The sequence below is a fragment of the Oncorhynchus mykiss genome, chromosome 28 (assembly GCF_057628025.1).
Source record: "Oncorhynchus mykiss isolate SJ-2025 chromosome 28, ASM5762802v1, whole genome shotgun sequence".
Lineage (NCBI taxonomy): Eukaryota > Metazoa > Chordata > Actinopteri > Salmoniformes > Salmonidae > Oncorhynchus > Oncorhynchus mykiss.
Window position 1 is genome coordinate 26,451,966 of NC_143049.1, and position 25,144 is coordinate 26,477,109.

Here is a 25,144-nt window from a genome sequence, read left to right on the forward strand (position 1 = left end):
ATCTGGGACATAGTAGGAGGCAGTTCACTCTGGGCACGCTATTCATCCAAAAGTGAAAATGCTGCGCCCTATCCCAAAAAGGTTCAAATTAAATAATATAAAACAATGTTCTGTTTCCATTAAGTAAAAAGTAAAGCACTATGCAATGGTTTTAAAAACTATTTTTTGGGGGGAGGGGGGCGTTGAGGGCTCTTTCTTGTGACCAGCCTGTATTTTCTTGTTACCACTCCACCAGGGCCCTCACTTCCTCCCTGTAGGTTGTCTAGTCATTGTTGGTAATCAGGCCTATCTGTGACATTCGTCGTAAAGGGTAGACCAAGGAGCAGCGTGAGTAGAGTTCCACATATTTTTGATAAACCGAAACTCAGCTACAAGCTACTGGTGCACACAGGCAACTATCCGTAGACAAGATCCCACAACTAACAATGGAGAAAATGGCTACCTAAATATGATCCCCAATCAGAGACAATGATAAACAGCTGCCTCTGATTGGGAACCATATCAGGCCACCATAAACTTACAAATTCCCCTAGATGACCCACCCAAGTCACTATCACGCCCAAACCAACACAGAGAATAAACAGGTTACTATGGTCAGGGCGTGACAGCACCCCCCCGCAAAGGTGCGGACTCCGACCGCAAAACCTGACTCAATAGGGGAGGGTCCGGGTGGGCATCTATGATGGATGACACAGGGCGTCGGGGGCAGCTCCGGTGCGGGGCGCATCGCCAGAAGCTCCGGACCGTGGGTTGTCACTGAAGGCACCGGACCGTGGATCGTCGTCGGAGGCTCCAGACCGTGGATTGTCGCTGGAGGAACCGGACCGTAGCTCGTAGCAGAAGGCTCTGGACTGAGAACCCCTGCTGAAGGCTCTGGACTGCCGACCGTCGCTGGAGGCTCTGGACAGCCGACTGTCGCTGGAGGCTCTGGACCGTAGACCGTCTCAGGAGGTTCTGGACCGTAGACCGTCTCAGGAGGTTCCGGACCGTAGACCGTCTCAGGATGTTCCGGACCATGGACCTTCTCAGGAGGTTCCGGACCGTAGACCGTCTCAGGAGGATCCGGACCGTAGACCGTCTCAGGAGGTTCCGGACCGTGGACCGTCTCAGGAGGTTCCGGACCGTGGACCGTCTCAGGATGTTCCAGACCGTGGACCGTCTCAGGATGTTCCGGACCGTGGACCGTCTCAGGATGTTCCGGACCGTGGACCGTCTCAGGATGTTCCGGACCGTGGACCGTCTCAGGATGTTCCGGACCGTAGACCGTCTCAGGGGGTTCCGGACCGTGGACCGTCTCAGGAGGTTCCCGGACTGTAGACCGTCTCAGGAGGATCCGGACTGTGGACCATCGTTGGAGGTTCCAGACTGGGAAACATCGCCGGAAGCTCTGGACTGGAAACTGTCGCCGGAAGCTCTGGACGGGGAACTGTTGCTGGAAGCTCTGGGCTGGGAACTGTCGCCGGAAGCTCTGGACTGTGGAGGTGCACTGGAGGCCTGTTGCGTGGTGCCGACACTGGTGGTACCGGGCTGGTGACATGCACCTCAGGGCGAATGTGGGGAGGAGGCATAGGGCGTACTGGACTGTGGAGGCACACTGGAGGCCTGATGCGTGGGACCAGTACAGGTGGCATCGAGCTGATGACACGCACCTCAGGGCGAGTGCGGGGAGGAGGCACAGGACGCCCTGGACTGTGGAGGCGCACATGTTGGTCTAGAGTGCAGAGCTGGCACAACCCTTCCTGACTGGATGCTCACTCCATTCCGGCAAGTGCGTGAGGTGGCACAGGACGCACTGGGCTGTGAAGGCGCATTGGCGACACAGTGCATAGAACCGGCGCAGGATATCCTGGACCGAGGAGACGTACTGGAAACCAGGAGCGCTGAGCCGGCACAATCCGTCCTGGCTGAATGCCCACTCTAGCACGGCAACTGCGGGAAGCTGGAACAGAACGCACCGGGCTGTGAATGCGCACTGGAGACACCGTGAGTATAATCGCATAACACGGTGCCTGACCGGTCACATGCTCCCCCCCAATAATTTTTTTGGGGCTGCCTCTCGTGCATGCTTCGTTGAGCTAACTCCTCGAATCGTCGCCCTTCCGCTTTCGCTGCCTCCATCTCCTCCTTCGGACGACGATACTCCCTGGCCCTTGTCCAGAGTCCTGCTCCCTCCAGGATTTCCTCCCAGGTCCAGTCCTCCTGACCACGCTGCTTGGTCCGTTGGTGGTGGGATCTTCTGTCACGTTCATCGTAAAGGGTAGACCAAGGCGCAAAGTGAGTAGAGTTACACATATTTTTGATAAACCGAAACTCTGCAAAAACATAACAAACAAGCACAAACTAAATGTGAAGCTACTGGTGCACACAGGCAACTATCCGTAGACAAGATCCCACAACTAACAATGGGGAAAAATGGCTACATAAACATGATCCCCAATCAGAGACAACGATAAACAGCTGCCTCTGATTGGGACCGATATCAGGCCACCATAGACATACAAATTCACCGAGATGACCCACCCAAGTCACTATCACGCCCCACCCAACACAGAGAATAAACAGCTTACTATTGTCAGGGTGTGACATTATCATTGTTGTTTCGTCTGCAACTTGATGATTTAGTTGGAGATGTGTGTGGCCACGCAGCTATGCGGATCAGTGTAGCTGAGGTGTTGTTGACTACTTTCACCACCTGGGGTCGGCGAGGTTCAGACCCAGAGCCCCAAATTTACGGATTAGATTGGAATGCAATATGGTGTTGAAGGCTGAGCTGTAGTCAATGAACAGCATTCTAATATAGGCATTCCTCTTGTCCAGTTGGGAAAGGGCAGTGTGATGACGATTGCGTCACCCGTGGGTGGTATGCAAATTGCAGTGGGTGAACAGTGTTTGGTAAGGTGGAGGGGATATCATCCTTAATTAGCCTCTCAAAGCACTTCATGGTTGAAGGTTGTACTGATTATGATGAGGTAATGCTAAGTTAATTACCAGCTATGTGTGGAACCATGTTTGTTGACATCATATAATGCATTCTGGGTGTCACGTAAACATCTGACAAACCAAAGATGTTATCACAAAATGAGGTGAAGGGATGGTTCACTCGTCTTTTGAGTAAACATCAGGAAGTGAATAATGAGAAGTGATTGATGGTAGATGACACACCTCCTTCAACATGCATACTGCAAACAGACCCAACTCATCTTCTCATCTTTGGTAGACGCAGAAAAACAAACGTGGCGGCAACACAAACCCATCGTCGGATTACTTTAGACTTTTTGAAAGTGTTTTACTCAATTATTTCTATCTCTGTGTTGAATTGTATGTAGTAATTGCTATTAGCTCATTCATAGTATGGTTTCTATCAGCCTAGAGTTAGCTAAATATGAAAGCATGTGTTAGCTCTCTCTTTCCTCATTTAGCGGTAGTACTAAGGTAGCCTACATTTTCCAATTTGGATGAGAATTGTATTATACGGTTGAAAAAAATAAACTACTAACAATGAGAACATTACGTTGTAAAGACTTTTTGTGCAAAAAAAAACAGTGTGGTCAGCTCAAACGCTGACCGTTGCATTAATCGTAACTAGACATTCTAATTAAGTTTTCTAATCACACCGGTTTGAGCTATGCTGCAGGGACCACTGTAGAATGATCACACCCATTAAAAATGTACATAGCTAATTGAGTGACATGTGACAGGAGTAAAAATTCGGATACACATCCAAATGTCAAAATTGCACCTTGTGTATTCTACTATTCTTACTCTCAATAGTTGAGACCCCGACTGAGTTCCTAAAAAATAAATAACAATAATAATAGCAATTGGGTTGGGGGTCCCCTAGCGGCCGGGGACCCTAAGCGACCACTTATGTCGCTTATATCTAGAGCCGGCTCTGTAAACACATAGCAAATAGCATCCACACAAACACACAGGTCTCACGATAGAGGCAGAGGCCAGAGGCCAGATAGCTCACCCTTTCAGATGAGAGAAAGAATAAGTTATTTGTTATAATTCAGCTCTAATTTCTATATTTTCAAATCTTCTTGGAGAGTTACAAGTGCAGGGTGAAGGGGCTTCCATCTTAAGACAGGGCCCGCGCCGGCTTCAACTGGGCCGTGTCACACGATAAATGTTTTTCCAGGCCCACTGACACCTCGGGGCAGTCACACTGGCCCCGTCAACCTTGGTTAACTCCTCACTCCCAGCCGCAGGCGCTATTAACATATGAATGCCCACTTTCCTATACATATTATATATCCATAGATGGGGATTTTTGGGGGGAAATTTGCAAAGCTCAATCGGATCGGAGGGAATGGATGAGAATCGGGACTTAAGCGGGATGTTTTTGCAGATGTCATGGTGATGATGAATTGGGGTGTTAAGTTTGATTAATCTGTGTTTAAATGTAACATTACAGTTTCTCGACGGGTAGCACCACCCAGTTTTCATTAGACTGTGGCAATCGAGCATCTAGCAGCAAAACATGTTGATCATTTGGAGCTGTAATGGAATGAGACCAAGCAAAGTGGGAGGCTTGGGGAATACAGCATGTAATTGCTGTCAGACAATGTGGGAGAGACAGAAAGAAACATTATTTGACTGTATGAACAGTACAATAAAATCAATGCAATATCTGAGACAGCTTCTGCAGTTGTAGCAGAAAACAAAAACGCCAATACAAAGTCATGTTATTGTACAGGCCTATAAGCATAGACTCCTTCTATACATTCCCAGTATTTGTGTGAGATAAAACAATGGAGATGGAGGTTAGCTGAATGTACTTCTACAAGAGCTTCCTCCTCCATTGAGACAGAGAGGACAAACTCTCCTCCCATCTCCATTATGTGTCTTCCTCAAAGCCTTTTAAGAGCCAATATGACGTTAAAGTGAGAGTCGGGTTCCTACCCCGTCATTTGGTTCCCACACAAACTAATTCCGATTCAAAAGCAACCGCGGAACAGCTGCCGGACGCTTCGACCGACAAGTGCTTTACGAGGACGATTATGAGGGCGAATTCAAAACCCCCAAACTACGAGATGAAGGAAATAAAAACCACAATGTGTAGATTATGTCTCTAGTGATGCTCTTGTGTCTTGAGTTCAAGGCTTTGGGTTGTCATGCTTATCATCAGTGATCATAATGTCCACTGGTTGAATGTTTTCGACATAAAGTGCTTCGATGCACATTACAAAGCACTGCTCCGGGTCAAGTGGTTGACAGAGACAGCATGGGCAGTAGGGTTGGGGATAATACAACTTCAATTCCAGTCAATTAAGAATACAAACAAAATTCCAATTCCAAATTTTCCTAATTGAAAAGCATTGAGAGAATTGGAATTAGAGTTTGATTTTCAGTGTATTTCCTCAATTTACTGTAATTGAAATGGTTTTAACCCCAACCCTGATGGGCAGAGAGAGACATGAGGTTGAAATGTGTCTTATTGTGCTTTTTATGCTGAATAAATGAATTATGACACAGTCCCCATGAGTGCTGACAAAATGGATATGGGTGATGCCTAAGGTTCATATTTTCCTCATCTTGAACAAGGAGTAATTTTACAACACTGGCCCAATCCTTAGCAAACCTGAAAAACCTGTCCTGTTCCATATAGTTTGAACGTGTTTTGACGATTACATATTTCCAAACTGCTGAACAACCATCTGGTCTGTTCTGGTGTTCTACCATAGATATACACTACCGTTAAAAAGTTTGGGATCACTTAGAAATGTCCTTGTTTTGAAAGCAAAGCACATTTTCTGTCCATTAAAATAACATCAAATTGATCAGAAATACAGTGTAGAATATCTTTATGTTGTAATTTACTATTGTAGCTGGAAACGGCAGATTTTTAATGGAATATCTACATAAGAGTACAGAGGCCCATTATCAGCAACCATCACTCCTGTGTTCCAATGGCACGTTGTGTTAGCTAATCCAAGTTTCTCATTTTCAAAGGTTAATTGATCATTAGAAAACCCCTTTGCAATTATGTTAGCACAGCTGAAAACTGTAGTCCTGATTAAAGAAGCAATACAACTGGCCTTATTTAGACTAGTTGAGTATCTGGAGCGTCAGCATTTGTGGGTTCGATTACAGGCTCAAAATGGCCAGAAACAAATAACTTTCTTCTGGAACTCATCAGTCTATTCTTGTTCTGAGAAATGAAAGCTATTCCATGCGAGAAATTGCCAAGAAACTGAAGATCTCGTACAAAGCTGTGTACTACTCCCTTCACAGAAAAGCGCAAACTGACTCTAACCAGAATAGAAAGAGGAGTGGGAGGTCCCGGAGCACAACTGAGCAAGAGGACAAGTACATTAGAGTGTCAAGTTTGTGCTAACATAATTTCAAAATGGTTTTCTAATGATCAATTAGCCTTTTAAAATGAGAAACTTGGATTAGCTAACACAACGTGCCATTGGAACACAGGAGTGATGGTTGCTGATAATGGGCCTCTGTATGCCTATATAGATATTCCATTAAAAATCTGCAGTTTCCAGCTACAAAAGTAATTTATAACATTAACAATGCCTACACTGTATTTCTGATCAATTTTTATTTATTTTAATGGACAAAAAAGTTGTTTTTCTTTCAAAAACAAGGACATTTCTAATTGACCCCAAACTTTTGAACGGTAGTGTACCAGTGGATTGTTGTCAATGGATAGGTGTTTGGCAGTTGAGACACTTGCCTACAGCACACTCTGAGAAATGGAAAACTAACACTAGGTCCAAGCAAGACTACAAATTGTGTGTATATGTGTATGAGTTTGCTGAACATGTAATTTTAAAAGCCATCTAAATCTGGTTGAATGAGGGGAAACTCATGGGTATGGTCTTAGTTCCTCTTGACTGAGCAGATAGCTGGGAGAAGAGAACTGGAGATCAGAGCATCACAAACCACTATAATAAATTGGTTCATTTGGGGCCCATCTCACTGCAGACCAGCAGACACTCATTTAATTTTTTTTTTTTTTTAAATGCCTGAAACACTCTTACATCTCCAGTGCAGAAAAATTATATCAGTGCTGGATATGACAGTGAGGTAATTTGACACCTTTTTGACAGGTGTAGCTTTTTTAAAGGACAAGAGAGAGGGGGGCAGGAGGGGTGGGGTGACTTTTTGACAATGTGCCGAAACAGTATAATATATTCTTCACTGAAAAAATATCAGATCTACATTTCCATACCGAGCTAAACGCTACCTTGAGGTATTATTCACTCCATATGAACGGTAACCACTTTTTGACCTTAATAATTTATACAAATGTAAGCATTTTTACCCTCATGCTCTGTAGCTGGGGTTTGCATGCACTTTTCAGGGTTTCGGTGGGGTCTTGCTTTGAATTATCTTATATTCTCTCTCTCTCTTTCTCTATGTCCTCACGCTATCCTCAGGGAGTTGAGCGTGTGATGGGGGGGGAACAGAGGGAGCGTTTGAGGGGTGGCATCATCAAATTTGTAGAGGTTCAGTGCCTCTTCCCTTAAATTAGAGCCATCCATGCATTCTAACAAGGGAAGAACGACCAGCTTAATAAAAATGTACACATTGTGGTAAAATGCTTTGTAATGCTCCGGTAATAAAGCATTTCAGATGGAGATGGAGATGGAGAGAGATGGAGATGGAGATGGAGAGAGATAGAGATAGAGATGGAGATGGAGATGGAGATGGAGATGGAGATGGAGATGGAGATGGAGATGGAGATAGAGAGAGATAGAGATAGAGATGGAGAGAGATAGAGATAGAGATGGAGATGGAGATGGAGATGGAGAGAGATAGAGATGGAGATGGAGAGAGATGGAGATGGAGATGGAGAGAGATAGAGATAGAGAGAGATATAGAGAGAGAGAGAGAGATAGAGAGAGATATATATAGAGAGAGAGCGATAGAGAGAGATAGAGAGAGAGAAAAAAAACACAGAAAAATGTGTAAACATTTACAGTGGTAAATAATACTGTTATGTGGCCAGGCTCATCAAAGCTAATGCTCCACTGTGTATATATGCCAAAGTGTTTGTGCATAATTGATTCATAGAGGATAATAATAATTTGTGTTTCGCAATAAGAGGATGGTTTGAGGACAATTTCATTTGAATCTGTCATGTCATGCCAACAGCAGAAAAATACATGAACATACAGGATGAGGTGTATCTAAATAGACTCATCTCTTTTTTCAACTGTAACTACATTCAATTACCATGGGAGCCCTTCCACTAGTCACATTATAGAGTATTTTTGAAACACTGACAGAAAATTATTAGTCGTGTTTCTAAGATACAAAGAGGTAGAGATGAGCAGTGTGTAATGTATGCTTGATGACTAAGTTCCCATATAGCCAACCCCACCACCCAGCTTATATGGTACAATTACTGGGAAACTTTACAGGTAACCAGTATGCTACTTCAACATGCTTGATAATATCAAATATTATGCTATTTTGACATTTGTGTCCTGTATAAAACTATACATTAACAGAGATACATGGAGTACTCTCAAAACCATCTCCTCTGCTCTCCTCTCTTTGGAGAAACTTGTTGTGGTTATTTCTCCCTACAGATGATTATTTCAAAAACAAGAAAGAGAAAAGCGCATCCAGGCGGATGTGGAGGCGAAAGAGAGACGTCGTGGGAGCCTCTTTCGTTGTCGGTCTCTACACACACACACAGACACACATATGTCCCGGGCGCCATTCAAACAAACAATAACAGGAGGAGAGAGGATATTCTTTTCAGTCATTTTAATTTGTTCCCAACAGCTACAGAAGGCCCAAGGTGATAAAACGCCCGCTTAACACATCAGCATGCCCCCCTCTTTCCATCCCTCTGTCTCACCTCTCTCTCCCTGAGTCAGGGCTATGGTATTTGCATATAAAGTGGGTCGCCAAGGGGAAAATCCTGCTATTCTTTAATTTGGTTTGTCCTGTCTACCGTTATCCTCCTCCACCACCCCTCCTCCTCCCATCCTCCCGCTCTCATTCCCCCCTTGGGGTATTTGTTTTTAGCGGAGGTGAGTGGTAAATCTGTTGGTGGTTGATGGCGTGTCATCCCAGGCATCACTGAACAAAAGGAGAAAACAATCAGGCAGAGCAGTGGACGCCCAGGAGGGCCAGGACCTGTAACCGCCAACCATTAGACATGAGCTCAGCAAGAGGAGGAGGTGGTGAGGGTTGTCACTCTGTTGAGTGTGCCCTCTCTCTTTCCTCTCTCACCCTCTGCCATTCTCTCTCTCTCCCCCTCACCCTTCTTTCAGTCTCCTTTAACCTGCTGAGGTAATTATGACAACAGAGGGACCAATGCAGTGATTTAAACCTCTCTCTCTCAACCTCCCTGCCCTTCACATAGTATTATGCTGTAGTAATTGACATAAATTACAGCCCTTGTGCCTATAGTTAACTCGGGATGATGCATAGGAAATGAATGGCGTACAATGGTGTACACGTACACTGAGTAATTATCACACTGTCAACAATGCACTATGCATGTACAATGCAATTACACTTTAGGTTACCAATCCTTAATGCCTCATAATCAAAAGCAGTGGGGCTAGAGAGAATCTGTGTACAGCTCACTCATATGTATTCAGAGCATGCAAATGTATGCATGCCGTGTAGACAATCACTGTCATACAGGGAGCAGAGCTGCATGCCTATGGCCTTAACCTGAGGAATTGAATTGGTACTGTGTGTGATGATTGTGATAGCAAACACACACACACACGCACAGGCACGCGTGCGCACACACACACAAACCAGATGAGGCTGGTGGGAGGAGCTATAAGAGGATTGTATTGGCTGGAATGGAATTTTTGAAATGGAGTCAAATGCGGTTTCCATGCTTATACTGTTACATTTATTCCATTCCATCCATTACAATGAGCCATCCTCCTAATGCTCCTCCCACAAGCCTCCTCTGACACACACACACACACACACACACCACACACCACACACACACACACACACACCACACACACACACACACCACACACACACACACACACACCACACACCACACACACACACACACAATCATGTAGGCGCACACACACGGTACAAAGCAGATTGAGCATATGTGCAAAACTGTCTGGCAGCCTGATCCAGCCATACCAGTCACTGATAAAGCCAATGAGAATATATTTATGTTGTCTGCAGTCAATTATAGGCTGAAAAACAGGACGTGGACAGGTGTGTGGAACTTTCTCATATGTTAACCTGTGTGGTGCACCTTTATAGTGTGCATGCATGAATACATACGTGTCAAGCATATACACACTGACACATATACAGTACACACACACACACACACGCACACACCAGTAAACAAACACAGTATGACATTTCATTGTCAACATACTCAATATCCTGCACTCAACCAGCTTGCATTATTGGAAGTAACTACCATATTTCTACTATGACTTTCCGGTTCATAAACACACAATGTATACGTACAGTTGAAGTCGGAAGTTTACATACACTTAGGTTGGAGTCATTAAAGCTAATTTTTCAACCACTCCACAAATTTCTTGTTAACAAATTATAGTTTTGGCAAGTCGGTTAGGACATCTCCTTTGTGCATGACACAATTTTTCCAGACAGATTTACAGTTTACCGACAGATTATTTCACTTATAATTCACTGTATCACAATTCCAGTGGGTCAGAAGTTTATATACACTAAGTTGACTGTGCCTTTAAACAGCTTGGAAAATTCCAGAAAATGATGTCATGCCTTTAGAAGCTTCTGATAGGCTAATTGACATCATTTGAGTCAATTGGAGGTGTACCTGTGGATGCATTTCAAGGCCAACCTTCAAACTCAACAACATACTCTGGTGCAAAAAGTGCAAATCAATCCCAGAACAACAGCAAAGGACCTTGTGAAAATGCTGGAGGAAATAGATACAATAGTGTCTATATCCACAGTAAAAGGAGTTCAATATCGACATAACCTGAAAGGGCACTTAGCAAGGAAGAAGCCACTGCTCCAAAACTGCCATAAAAAAAGCCAGACTACGGATTGCAACTGCACATGGGGACAAAGATCATACTTTTTGGAGAAATGTCCTCTGGTCTGATGAAACAAAAATATAATTTTTGGGCCATAATGACCATCATTATGTTTGGAGGAACAAGGGGGAGGCTTGAAAGCTGAAGAACACCATCCCAACCGTGAAGCATGGGGGTGGTAGCATCATGTTGTGGGGGTGCTTTGCTGTACGAGGGACTGGTGCACTTCAAGAAATAGATGGCATCATGAGGTAGGACAATTATGTGGATATATTGAAGCAACATCACAAGACATCAGTCAGGAAGTTAAAGCTTGGTCACAAATGGGTCTTCCAAATGGACAATGACCCCAAGCATACTTCCAAAGTTGTGGCAAAATGTCTTAAGGACAACAAAGTCAAGGTATTGGAGTGGCCATCACAAAGCCCTGACCTCAATCTTATAGAGAATTTGTGGGCAGAACTGAAAAAGCGTGTTCGAACAAGGAGGCCTACAAACCTGACTCAGTTACACCAGCTCTGTCAGGAGGAACGGGACAAAATTCACCCAATTTATTGTGGGAAGCTTGTGGAAGGCTACCCAAAACGTTTGACCCAAGTTAAACAATTTTAAGGCAATGCTACCAAATACTATTTGAGTGTATGTAAACTTCTGAACCACTGAGAATGTGATGAAAGAAATAAAAGCTGAAATGAATCATTCTCTCTACTATTATTCTGACATTTCACATAAAATAAAGTGGTGATTCTAACTGACCCAAGACAGGGAATTATTACTAGGATTAAATGTCAGGAATTGTGAAAAACTGAGTTTAAATTAATTTGGCTAAGGTGCATGTAAACTTCCGACTTCAACTGTACATAGTACAATTCCACATTAGGATATCTGTATCAAAGTCAAGAGGAAGGTTCTTAGAGGGCAATGTGCTTATTAAAGTTTGCTTCAGCATGTTTATTGCATGGCCTGTCACTGGGGTATAATTTCAATCAGCCTTTCTTCGCCACATACAAAGCCCATCTCATTACCACCCACCTCCAGTCCATGGGCATCTCTGTTTTGTTCCCCTGATTGGAATGACTCAGGTCCAATTAGCATGGTGGTGGATTGACATTTCAACAGAGTCTGACTATCCATTGTTGTTTGGTTGGAGCACAGGGGATCTAAGGGTGTGTGAATAGGAAAAATAGGAACTGCTGGTTTAGATATCAGGCTATTATGGGTGTTTGCTTTGATCTGTTTCATAGATATGTGTGAGTCAGTGCTGGTGAGTGTGTGTGAATGGAGGTGTGTGTGTGTGTGCATCTGTATGTGTGTGTGCATGTAAGCGTGTGTGTATGTGAATGGACTCAATCTGCTTCTGGTTCCAGGTGCATCTCAGGTGCGACATGATCCCCCTCAAAATCCCCAACAGGTTGCATATTTAAGGTTGCATAACACTCTCAATATAGTATGTTCCTTGTCTTAGAAATCACAAAGTCAAATCCAAAACAACTCGTGTGAAAAACAGACCACCCCCTCCCGCCCCAACCCCTATCCAGAGGTTGAATGTTAGGTCCTTAGAGTAAAGAAAAAATGTGGAATAAGTGAAAAATAACAACTTTAGTTCCTGTTGCATATGCATACCTCTCGTAAAGTCCCCTAGTCCACATGGCCTTTTCTCTCCGTCACGTCTGAATTAGAAACCAGCCTCTCTCCTCTCCTCTATTCTGCATAATGGAAGCCCAGCTGGCCGTTCTGCGTTAGAGATGTCACTTTAGGTCACGAGTGCAATGCTGTTTTTCTTCCCCATCGTGCACAATGCTCTTTTTCTTTCCCCTCGAGCAAGGCTCCTGCTACAGGTTGTTTAGCATTTCAGACAGGGCGCTCTCGTGTTGCCTTGCAGCCAAAGCACAAGGGTGCCGGGGATGTCAACTCCTCAAAGCTAATTGCTGTGCCCTTCTCTTAACGAAACAAGCTTGGGAAATAAATAACTAATGTGCCCCTTGGTATGCTCATTAGCTTTCTGCGAATCCTCACTTTTTCCTACGACTTTTCTCACTCTCTCTGACTCTGTCTCTCTCCATTTTGAGTCTCCATTTCCCCTTTCATTATTTTTCTTCATCTCTCTCTCTCTCTTGTTGCCTCTCTCGTTCAATCTCTCCCAGATTCCACCTTCATTAATTCTCTCTCTACCCCTTTCAGTTCTATCCCTCTCTGTTTTCCCTTCCACTCTCACTCCTTCCATACTGAATGAATGTACATTTCTCAGAAACAGCAGCTCAAATTGAAATAGTGCCCACTCCAACCCCCTTATCTACGCATATGTTTGTCCCATATGGCTCCATTGCTTTTCCCCCTCACTCATTCACACAGAGACTCTCTATACATGTTGACAGATCAACCTAATGTAGATTTGAAAGTGTTTATGTGTACTCCCTTTGATGTGCTGTATTTTCTCACCCATTGATTTGAAAAAAAAAAAAATACAGCTTCCGGCTGCTGAAAATCAAATTCAAACCAGTTATTTGGTTTGGTGTGTAGATTTTTGATTCGTTCAAGTTATTCTTAGTTTTTGTTATGGCATCCATATTATGGAGTTTTCAGTGGTCAGACAAAATTACTTTCTTAGGAGACTTTCAAAGCTGTATTACAGGGAAAGATAATTTCTTACAATACCCATTATGTCAAACAAAGAAACATCAGGAACTGGTGGACTCAATCCTGGCAAATGACCGCCAATATTAAACTTCACCATCCTCTGAATTATACGGAAAGAGGCTGAAACTTCAAACTCAATTTGATCTGCTTTCCACTGTTAAAGCAGCGTTTCTGTTGCAACGAACAAAGGGGACATACTATGAATATGGTGACAAGGCCAGCCGCCTTGGTATAAATCTCTCAGGTATATGACTCCTCCTGTAATCTTACAAGTGATCCCTCTAATATTAATTCAACTTTTGTGTAATTTTATTCTAACCTCTACATATCCAAACCCACATCAGATAATACGGCTATGGACAACTTTTTTAGATAACGTGGGTATCCCATCCATTGATATGGACATGAGTAAAGTAAAGACAACCCTCTGCATCTTGATGAGATAACAAAGGGTCTAAAGTCAATGCAAAGTGGCAAGTTCTCAATTTGTATAAAAAATTCTCAGATCAACTTGCCCCATTGCTATTAGATATGTTCACCGGCTCCTTATCACAGGGCTCTCTCCCCCTGACGCTAACCCAAGCGTCCATCTTACTTATACTTAAGAAAGATAAAGATCTGGCGGAATGTTGTGGATGTCAGCGAATTTCACTTTTTGAACGCTGATGTTAAATTATTAGCTAAGGTTCTAGCATGCCGGTTGGAACCCAGCCTTCAGGATGTCATATCTGATGATCAAACAGGTTTCATCAAAGGGCGTTAACTGTTTTCCAATGTACGCCGGCTTTTGAACATTATACTCTCTCCTTCTATCTCTCCAGACCCTGAAATTGTTGTTTCTCTTGATGCGGAGAAGGCTTTCGACCAGGTGGAGTGGGATTATTTATTCAAGATTTTGGGAAGATTTGGTTTTGGGTCCAATTTCAGAGTACAGAGTCCCTCTCCAGAGGGACGTCTCAAGGGTGCCCTATGTCCCCGCTCCTTTTTGCTCTTGCGATAGAACCGCTTTCCTTGGCCTTAAAATTATCACCATCATTCATTGGAATCCACCGAGCTGGTGAAGAGCACAAAGTGTCGCTGTAAGCAGATGATCTACTAGTATATATTACTAACCCTGTGAACTCTGTCGATAACATAACGCATATTTTAAACATGTTTGGATCATTCTCAGGTTACAAATTGAACATCCAGAAAAGTTAATGTTTTCCGATCAACCCTGCTGCCAAGCAAATTCCCCTTGGAGCCCTGACTTTTCGTCTGTCACCCTCTGGTTTTTCCTATTTGGGTGTGAATATAACACACTTTCTGGCTGCCCTCCATAAAACTAACTTTGCAAGTCTAGTCACACAAGTTTAAGCAGACTTACAATGCTGGGAGAGTCTGCCTCTCTCATTAGCTGGCAGTATCCAATCTGTTAAAATGAACATTTTACCTAGGTTTCTACACCTTTTTCAATGTCTTCCGATCTTTCTGCCAGAATTATTTTTTACCAAGTTGGATAGGCTCATCAGTCATTTTATCTGGGCAGGCAAATCACCTAGGATACGTAGAGCAATACTTCAAAGAAGGAGACAAGATGGAGGATTGGCACTTCCAAATTTACAGCTTTACTATTGGGCAGCAAATATTCAAAAGATTATGGTCTGGTGTAAGGCTCCAGGTACCAACTGGTGCAAATTAGAGGCGAACGCCTGGCAATCATCCTCCCTTTCTGCTCTTACTTGTGCCCCACTGTCATTGTGTCCTTCAAAGTATACTGGAAACCCCATTGTGCGCTCTGCTCTGAAGATCTGGAGACAATTTCGTCAACATGTTAGACTTTCTGCCCCTTCTCTTCTAAGCCCTTTCTGTATCAACCCCCTATTTTTACCCTCCAACTCCACCAGGCTTTTGTGACGTGACGTGAGAGAGGTTTGGTGTGTTTCAAAGATTTATTTTTAGATGGGAGGTTTGTCAGTTTTAATGATCTCGTAGCTAAATATAATCTGTCCCTCTCTAATCTTTTCCACTATTTTCAAGCCTGCAACTTTGTTCGCTCTCATTTTCAAACCTTTCCTCAACTACCTCCAAGACATTGCTAGAGGAGCTTGTGTCCCTCCCCTGGAGTTGGCAAGGTCTGATTTCTAGATTATATGACACCATGCTGTCCTCTGAGCCCTCTCTAATAAACAAAATCAAGACAGACTGGGGTAGTGAACTTGAACTTGACCTTGCAGATGACTGGTGGGAGGAGGCCCTTCTTAGGTTTAACTCCACATCCTCATGAGCTCGGTTGAGCTTCATTTAGTTCAAAGTCTTGCACAGAATTCACTACACCCCCAAAAAACGTAGTAAATTCCTCCCAGACACGAATGACACGTGATAGATGTTCATTCACTCCGGCAGACCACACCCATATGTTTTATTCGTGTTATAAGCTGTCTGAGTTTTGATCATCCTTTTTTAATACTCTTTATAAAATTCTAGATATTGACCTGCAGCTTTGTCCTCTAATAGCTACAGTATATTTGGAGCTCCATATTTGTTGCCTAGTCTCACGAAAAGTAAAGTGGACGTTGTAGCGTTTGCCTCCCTCATAACCCGCCAGCAGATCTGTCTTAACTGGAAATCCTTCAAAACTAGCATTGCATCATCCGGTTTGAAAGATCTAATGTCTTTTCTACACTTAGAAAAAATTAAATAGACTGAGAGGATGTACTGATACATTTTTCTTGAGATGGCAGCCTTTCATTTCCTTTTTTGAACAGTTGCCTTCTATTGATCAGGAGTAAGAATTATGGCCAAAGGGATAGGGGAGGGTGTGGAAAGGAAGGGATAGCATGTTGTGTTATTTTTATGCATATGTATGTATGTGTACTGTATGTGTCAATAACACAGTAGAGTCTATATACATTGTGTGCAAAAGGCATGAGGAGGTAGGCGAATAATTACAATTTTGCAGATTAACACTGGAGTGATAAATGATCAGATGGTCATGTACAGGTAGAGATACTGGTGTGCAAAAGAGCAGAAAAGTAAATAAATATAAACAGTATGGGGATGAGGTAGGTAAATTGGGCGGGCTATTTACCGATAGACTATGTACAGCTGCAGCGATCAGCTGCTCAGATAGCAGATGTTTGAAGTTGGTGAGGGAGATAAAAGTCTCCAACTTCAGTGATTTTTGCAATTCGTTCCAGTCACAGGCAGCAGAGAACTGGAACGAAAGGCGGCCAAATGAGGTGTTGGCTTTAGGGATGATCAGTGAGATACACCTGCTGGAGCGCATCCTACGGGTGGGTGTTGCCATCGTGACCAGTGAACTGAGATAAGGCGGAGCTTTACCTAGCATGGTCTTGTAGATGACCTGGAGCCAGTGGGTCTGGCGACGAATATGTAGCGAGGGCCAGCCGACTAGAGCATACAGGTCGCAGTGGTGGGTGGTATAAGGTGCTTTAGTAACAAAACGGATGGCACTGTGATAAACTGCATCCAGTTTGATGAGTAGAGTATTGGAAGCTATTTTGTAGATGACATCGCCGAAGTCGAGGATCGGTAGGATAGTCAGTTTTACTAGGGTAAGTTTGGCAGCGTGAGTGAAGGAGGCTTTGTTGCGGAATAGAAAGCCGACTCTAGATTTGATTTTTAGATTGGAGATGTTTGATATGAGTCTGGAAGGAGAGTTTACAGTCTAGCCAGACACCTAGGTACTTATAGATGTCCACATATTCTAGGTCGGAACCATCCAGGGTGGTGATGCTAGTCGGGCGTGCGGGTGCAGGCAGCGAATGGTTGAAAAGCATGCATTTGGTTTTACTAGCGTTTAAGAGCAGTTGGAGGGCACGAAAGGAGTGTTGTATGGCGTTGAAGCTCGTTTGGAGGTTAGATAGCACAGTGTCCAAGGAAGGGCCGGAAGTATACAGAATGGTGTCGTCTGTGTAGAGGTGGATCAGGGAATCGCCCGCAGCAAGAGCAACATCATTGATATATACAGAGAAAAGAGTCGGCCCGAGATTTGAACCCTGTGGCACCCCCATTGAGACTGCCAGAGGACCAGACAACATGCCCTCCGATTTGACCTGGCTTTCAAAGACCTAGGCAGGGAAGGACAGACTTTTATTTTATTTAACTAGGCAAGTCAGTTAAGAACAAAATCTTATTTTCAATGACTGCCTAGGAACAGTGGGTTAACTGCCTGTTCAGGGGCAGATTGACAGATTTGTACCTTGTCAGCTCGGGGGTTTGAACTTGCAACCTTCCGGTTACTAGTCCAACACTCTAGGCTACCCTGCCACCCCTATATGTCTGTAACATTTTGGGTCCAGGGTGTCTCCCCCTTTGAAGAGGGATATGTATGTTTATATGTTATTATTTCCATGTATTTTATTTTTGTATGTATGCCGCTTTTGTTGACGAAGAGAGGGAGGTGGTTCAATAAGTATAGGGGGATAAAGGGATGTATCTGTTCAATTTGTCATTTGTATTTCTTTATATGTCCAAATAAAATGTATGTAAAGAAACTATTTAAAAACGTTATTAATACGGATGCTGTATTCAGGCCTTGTCAGTTGACACATGCATCTATTGTAGGTTATCTAACAGTACAGTTTGAGTGCCTGATGTTGGCATAATTTTTTTATGTTTTGAGTCCAGTTTACTTATTGTAATGTCATGCATCAAATGTGTAGCTATACAGCTAGCAAACAACGGGGACATAAAGTATGTACTTCCTTACAGCCAATGATAATCATCATCTACAAGTCAGACGTCTTTCCATGGGCAAATTATTCATATTGGAAATCAAAATAAACGTATTGTTCATGTAAAAGCAGAATGAAGATAGTAAAATTCAAACCTGTGATTATAGGATTGTAATGCTCAAAATGGATGCATTCCAAAACTGTTCAAAAATGTATTTATGAAAAATGGTAGAGAGGTGGCAGAATAGCCCTTACGTTACAACCTTGGGTATCTCTCATCCATAGATAACTAGATTTTAGTCCTGCAGGAAGACTCAAGCAGATTGATTTTGGAAAATCATGAATCTTCGCTACAAAGGCTGGCTTACCGGGCTTCATTTCAAGGCTGGGAATCTATCTCAACACCTACCCACCTCTCATATCAGAATTGATGATATCTAACAGAAATGACAAAGAAGCGAAGCATGGAAGCTATCTAACCCAATAATGTGAGAGCCAGCAAGAAAAGTTATTGCAGAGAAATATTATTGGAGATCACTGAATTGTCAATACATTGAAATATAAACGGTATAACGTTTCCAGTGACTGTTACAAAGAGGAAATATTTGATTGTGGGCTTATTAGAAGTAAACACAAGCTGTTCTTTTGTAAAAAAAGAACCTCTTCTTTCCGAAGGCAAGCTGTTCCACTCCAAAGATAAGCCTTGGGGACAGTAAGCTGTTGCATTGTCAGGTTTAGTTTTCAGTAGTATGGGTTAGTATATCAGTTCAACTAACTTTATCAGGTTTCTTTTGGAAAAACAAACCCATATAAGACTTGGAAATTCATTCAATAGATTCATAATGATTGAATTAAGAGGCTCAAATCTCTCCAGTGTAAGGAAAGTCAGACTCTTTCTTGAAAGATACAGAGATACATAAAGAATAATTAGAGCAACACAACAAAGTCCCACTGGAACTTGTTTTCAGGCCACAAATTTGATTATTTTTTCGAAACTCTCCACTGCCTCTGGTGTTTGTGTGACACACAATGAATTCAAAGGTGCATCCCCCACCACACACACACACACACACATAAACTCCCCATCTCTGTTGCACACAGGGGAAGAGTGTGTGTTGGAACTATGTCAATGAAAGGTAGCGAAACATACACTCTGACATATTATAGAGTGTGACTCATTTTGAGGATATATCGCCTCTGACTACAATCAAGCAAATTATCGATTATCCAAATGAGAAAATGTCTTGTCACTAAAGTGGGGTGATTACCTTGCTTTTAGCTCCTGAGAGTAACTCTGAAGAAACCACAATATGAGAAATATCCACCGCAGAGTGGTAAAGCACTGTGCGTCCCTCCAATAGACCTGTGAGAGAGACTGATAGAGACATCAGCAGGAGCCATACAGCAACCGGTAAGCACTGTATCAGTTTATTCTAGATATACTGTACACATGATGAGCTGAGAGCAGCCATTCCTTTACATAATGAGTCCTGCCTAAGGTAATAATGGGAAGCCAGAACATCAACCCAAATTAATTTTGATTCCAGGGCCCAGACTCCAAACCTAATTCAGTTTCTCCAGAGTACGACGGTGTGCCTTTTATAGATTTCCTATGAGCTGCACTCCCAGTATGCTGACAAAGATGAAGACGCATGGTGTTTTTTCGCCCTCTCTTTGCAGCGGCTAACGTCTGAGTCTCATCGAAAGTCAAGGCCGATGAGGCACTCAGTGCATTCTGAAGCGTTTCTCAGTAAGCTTCATTCAGTAGATTTAGACAAGACTGGATTGAATTGTCAGTCGGTTGGTTCAGGACTGGTCATTAGAGCAAAGGGTTGGTGTTAAGGAAGGAGGCTGACAACTGCTCATCCTGTAGAGAACACAGTGTGAAGCCTAAGGTGCCTTTTTAACCTTAGTATAGCACCTTAGGCTATACTCTGAAGGCATTATTCCAACATGATGAGGCAATTTGTGGTAAGAAATCTTCATTATTATCAAAAAAGCTATGATTCCATGATACATAGATCCAGGTGTGTCACTGCAAAGATAAACTCCTGAAGTCCAGGAATGGAAGTGTGTTGTGTGTAACAGGGAGTGGCAATTGAATGCAAGTTTCACAAGAAAAATCAATTGTTAAAACATTTCCAGCTTGTCTATTTATAGTAAGGTTCTGTATTTATTTTCTTAGTCAGCCTTGTGTTCTGTTTCTTTGCGTTCTTGAACGTAGCTTTGTTTCTTTGTGTTCTTGAACGTAGCCCTGTCTTTCATTTTTGTTCATTGATTTCCCTTGTGTTAGTTACTCACCTGGTCTCATCAGCTCCTTATTTAGTTCAGTTGTTTCTGTTTGTGCCTTTGTGAGGTATTGTTCGTTTTGACTCTACTAAGCCTTTTCCTAGCTTGTTTGTGAGAACCAGTTATAGCCTTCAGCCCTAGTTTTGAGTCACCTGCCTGTTTGCCTACCTGTGTATGACTATTGCCTGCCTGTGACCACGATTCCTGCCTTCTGTGAAGATGAAATAAACACCTGCCGCGCTGTGCATGTGAATCTACCCCTTTTTCTCCCTGACTATTCATTACATTTATGGGTAACAGTGTTGACGTGCTATGCTCGACCCGCTCAGTTTTCCACCACAAAACACCAGAAATGTTCCAAAAAGAGTAGAACCATCTCACCTGCTTTTATACTATGATTTGACTATTAGATGTAGTTTCAGCTCACGTGCAGCTGGACTACAGGAAAAGGAAGGCCGAAAAGGCCCCCATTGACGGGGCTGTAGTGGAGCTGGTCGAGAGTTTCAAGTTCCTTGCTGTCCACATCACCAACGAACTATCGCTATCCAAACACACCAAGACAGTCGTGAAGAGGGCACGATCAAACATTTTCCCCCTCAGGAGACTGAAAAGATTTGTCATGGGTCCCCAGATCCTCACAAATTTCTACAGCTGCACCATCGACAGCATCCTGACAGGTTGCATCATCGCCTGGTATGGCAACTGCTCAGCATCTGACCGTAAGGGGCTTACAGGGGGAGTGCGTATGGCCCAGTACATCACTGGGCTAAGCTTCCTGCCATCCAGAACCTATATAATAGGTGGTGTCAGAGGAAAGCCCATAAAATCGTCAGAGACTCCAGTCACCCAAGTCATAGACTGTTTTCTCTGCTACCGGTACCGGAGCGCCAAGTCTAGGACCAAAACGCTCCTTAACAGCTTCTACCCCAAAGCCATAAGACTGTTGTTTTGTACACTGCTGCTACTCGCTGTTCATCTATGCATAGTCACTTCACCCCACTACATGGAAAAATGACCTCACCTAACCTGTACCCCCGCACACTGACTGCTGTAACCCCTTTATATGGCCTCATTATTACTTTTTTATTATTTTCTCACATTAGTTTATTTGGTAAATATTTTCTTAACTCTTCTTGAACTGCATTATTGGTTAAGGGCTTGTAAGTAAGCATTTCACGGTAAGGTCGACACCTGTTGTATTTAATGTAACAGGGTTGACCTAAGAATCAGGGACAGATGTTAATTAATCACTCATCACATGAAATAAATCAAATTACTGTCAAAGTAACAAAATAACTTTACAATGATGGTGAACCTTGGAGACATCTTGGGATTAAGTGGGTCAAAATCTTCCTACAAGTCCTGACAGGGTTGACAGGGTGACATGTCAAAATGCAACATTTTTGCAAGCATTTATTCATATAAAAAAAATGATTTATTAGGATGGCGCATAATTTGCCCAGTATCGTCCCGGTTAGGGGAGGATTTGGCCGGGGGATCTTGGTAGATCAAGCTCTAGCGACTCCTAGTGGTGGGCCGGGCTCCTGCAGGCTGACTTCGGGTAATGGTGCGGAGGAAGCATGACTCTACCTTCGCCTCTCCCAAGCCCGTTGGGGAGTTGCAGCGATGAGACAATTTCGAAATTAGGGAGAAAAAGGGGTACATTTTTTTAAATTCAATAAAATCAGATTTATTGAATTCTCCATGTTGTCTATATTAAAGGGCACTTCATTTAATATAATATGCTTTTCAAATTCAAAATTGGTGCACCATTTCTACTTAAAATATCAAAGGACACAAAATACACTCATTTTGTAAAATGACCCAGGTACACAGAAAAACGTGAAGAGGGAAATTGGAGAAAAAGCACTGCACTGTGTTTGATGAGTGAGGATAAAGAGAGGTCATACAGAGTTCATTTCAGAGAGACACAGTGATATAATTGCACTATGCGCACAAGGTAAGCATATTTATGCACATAATCATAAATACAAGTCACTTTCAGAGGTACGTGTCTGAATCGGGGACCGATCTCTGACAGCGATTAGTTATGCCTGAGTGGGTTTTGCAGAGCCGCCCTCCATCTGTATGCATTGATAAAGTAGAGATAATGTAATGAATGGAATACAGGTCGACTCTCGTGACAAGGTTACACTGTGGCAGGACCAACAGTTGGAGTGGATGGAGGTCACACTGACTGTTTGAGGACATTTTGGGGGGAAATTAAGTAGTTTTATTAGAATTGAAGATCAGGGGAGTTTGAAATGTAATATTATGTGGAAAATGTAACACTTCTCAAACATTCAATTGAATAATTTCCAGGTTTCTGCTCTGCAATTTATCTCAGGATGTTTAAGTGTCATAGATTGGGACACACCTCCCAATCTATCTACTTGTTTTAATTCCTATAGGCGGCCACTGCATTTAAAGACTGACATCCTGACGACAGTTCCATTGCATATTGACCCAACTCTACATTTGTCCTTGAATTACATTAGTTTGAATGTCAACTGCTGTAGATGTAGATATGCTGTTAACTTTTCATTCACTTTCAAGCACTCTGGTTTTTGCTACAACCATTGGAAACATTGCGGGGGAAAAAAACATGTTTACAAATAAATAGTAATGTGTTGTATGGTGGTCTTGTTACCTTGGTGGTCTTTTACATGCATTCAACATATTTATGTCGGATGCTTGTTTTACTTTGATGAGTCTTCGAAACAAAAATCTTTCATCAGCATAAAGCCAGACAACAGGAAGAGTATATTTTAATATGACCAGCTGCTCTTGTTAATGATGTTTAATGACCAGGTTGTTTTCTTTTATTTATCTGTTTGGGGTATTTATCTACAAAAAGACACTTGCCAGACAGGAAGCCCCTCTGTCAGGAAGCCCCTCTGTGAGCAACTTTGTATAACTGAGGAAAAAAGCCCATTTTGAAAAGTGTATATAGCAACTTTACAAAGTATTTCACTGTTCCCTGTGGGTTATGAGTGTGATTTAACACTACAAAGCTACCGTTAGCCTCTCTATCTCTAGTGTGGTATATAGCAATGTTTCCCAACTCTGCTCCTCCAGTACCCACAACAGCACACATTTTTGTTATATCTCCACACATTTTTGTTGTTGTAACTTTTTAACTCATCATCAAGCCCTCAATGAGTTGAATCAGGTTTGTCTTGGGCTACAACAAAAATGTGTACTGTTGTGGGTACTGGAGGACTGGGTTGTACTGTTGTGGGTAATGGAGAACTGGATTTTTACTGTTGGGGGTACTGGAGGACAGGAGTTGTACTGTTGGGGGGGTGGAGGATTGGGGTTGTACTGTTGGGGGTAACGGAGGACTAGGGTTGTACAGTTGTGGGTGCTAGACCACTGGGGATGTAATGTTGGTGTACTGGAGGACTGGGATTGTACTGTTGGGGGTACTGGAGGACTGGGATTGTACTGTTGGGGGTACTAGAGGACTGGAGTTGTAATGTTGGGGGTACTGGAGGACTGGAGTTGTACTGTTGGGGGTACTGGAGGACTGGAGTTGTACTGTTGGGGGTACTGGAGGACTGGAGTTGTACTGTTGGGGGTACTGGAGGACTGGAGTTGTACTGTTGGGGGTACTGGAGGACTGGAGTTGTACTGTTGGGGGTACTGGAGGACTGGAGTTGTACTGTTGGGGGTACTGGAGGACTGGAGTTGTACTGTTGGGGGTACTGGAGGACTGGAGTTGTACTGTTGGGGGTACTGGAGGACTGGAGTTGGACTGTTGGGGGTACTAGAGGACTGGAGTTGTACTGTTGGGGGTACTAGAGGACTGGAGTTGTACTGTTGGGGGTACTGGAGGACTGGAGTTGTACTGTTGGGGGTACTGGAGGACTGGAGTTGGGAAACACTGGTCTAAAGAAAATGACACTTGAGCTGGCCCCTACTGAGCAGGCTCTGTGGGATATAGAGGCATGTCCTAAACCACTTATGATTGCCTTTGGAGAGAGCGACAGGCGTTCGTCCCACACAGAGCCTTACATTAGGATTACACTGGCCAGGGAATCTGAGACCCCATGGTGGGCAGGATTATTGTAGGCTGTCAATCATAAACGTGGCGGAAACGGTTTCTTCTTTGAATCAGGAAGCCCCATGTTAGCTTAGACCAGTCATTCATTTTAATGGCTGCAATCGTGTGATGTCACAATACTGTTAGATACATGCAAAACATTTGGTGACTGATGCTCGTCTTGTAATAAAATCTATTCATAAATGCCTATGGAACCCACAGAGGGCAGTGCCCAGATAAACTACAACATGAAAAACATACATACAGTACCGGTCAAAAGTTTGGACACACCTACGGTACTCATTCAAGTGTTTTCCTTTAGTTTTCTAAAATGTTCTACATTGTAGAATAATAGTGAAGACATCAAACTATGAAATAACACATATGGAATCATGTAGTAAGCAAAAACTGTAGGTGTGTCCAAACGTTTGACTGGTACTGTATATGTAACACACATCCCTACATTAATATTTAAACTCTAGCAAATAACT

General features: G+C 43.1%; 1 pseudogene; it reads left to right on the forward strand.

Annotated features, from left to right (window-relative positions):
- Positions 1-686: 686 nt before the first annotated feature.
- Positions 687-24,682, forward strand: LOC149970808 (uncharacterized; annotated as a pseudogene).
- Positions 24,683-25,144: the final 462 nt, after the last annotated feature.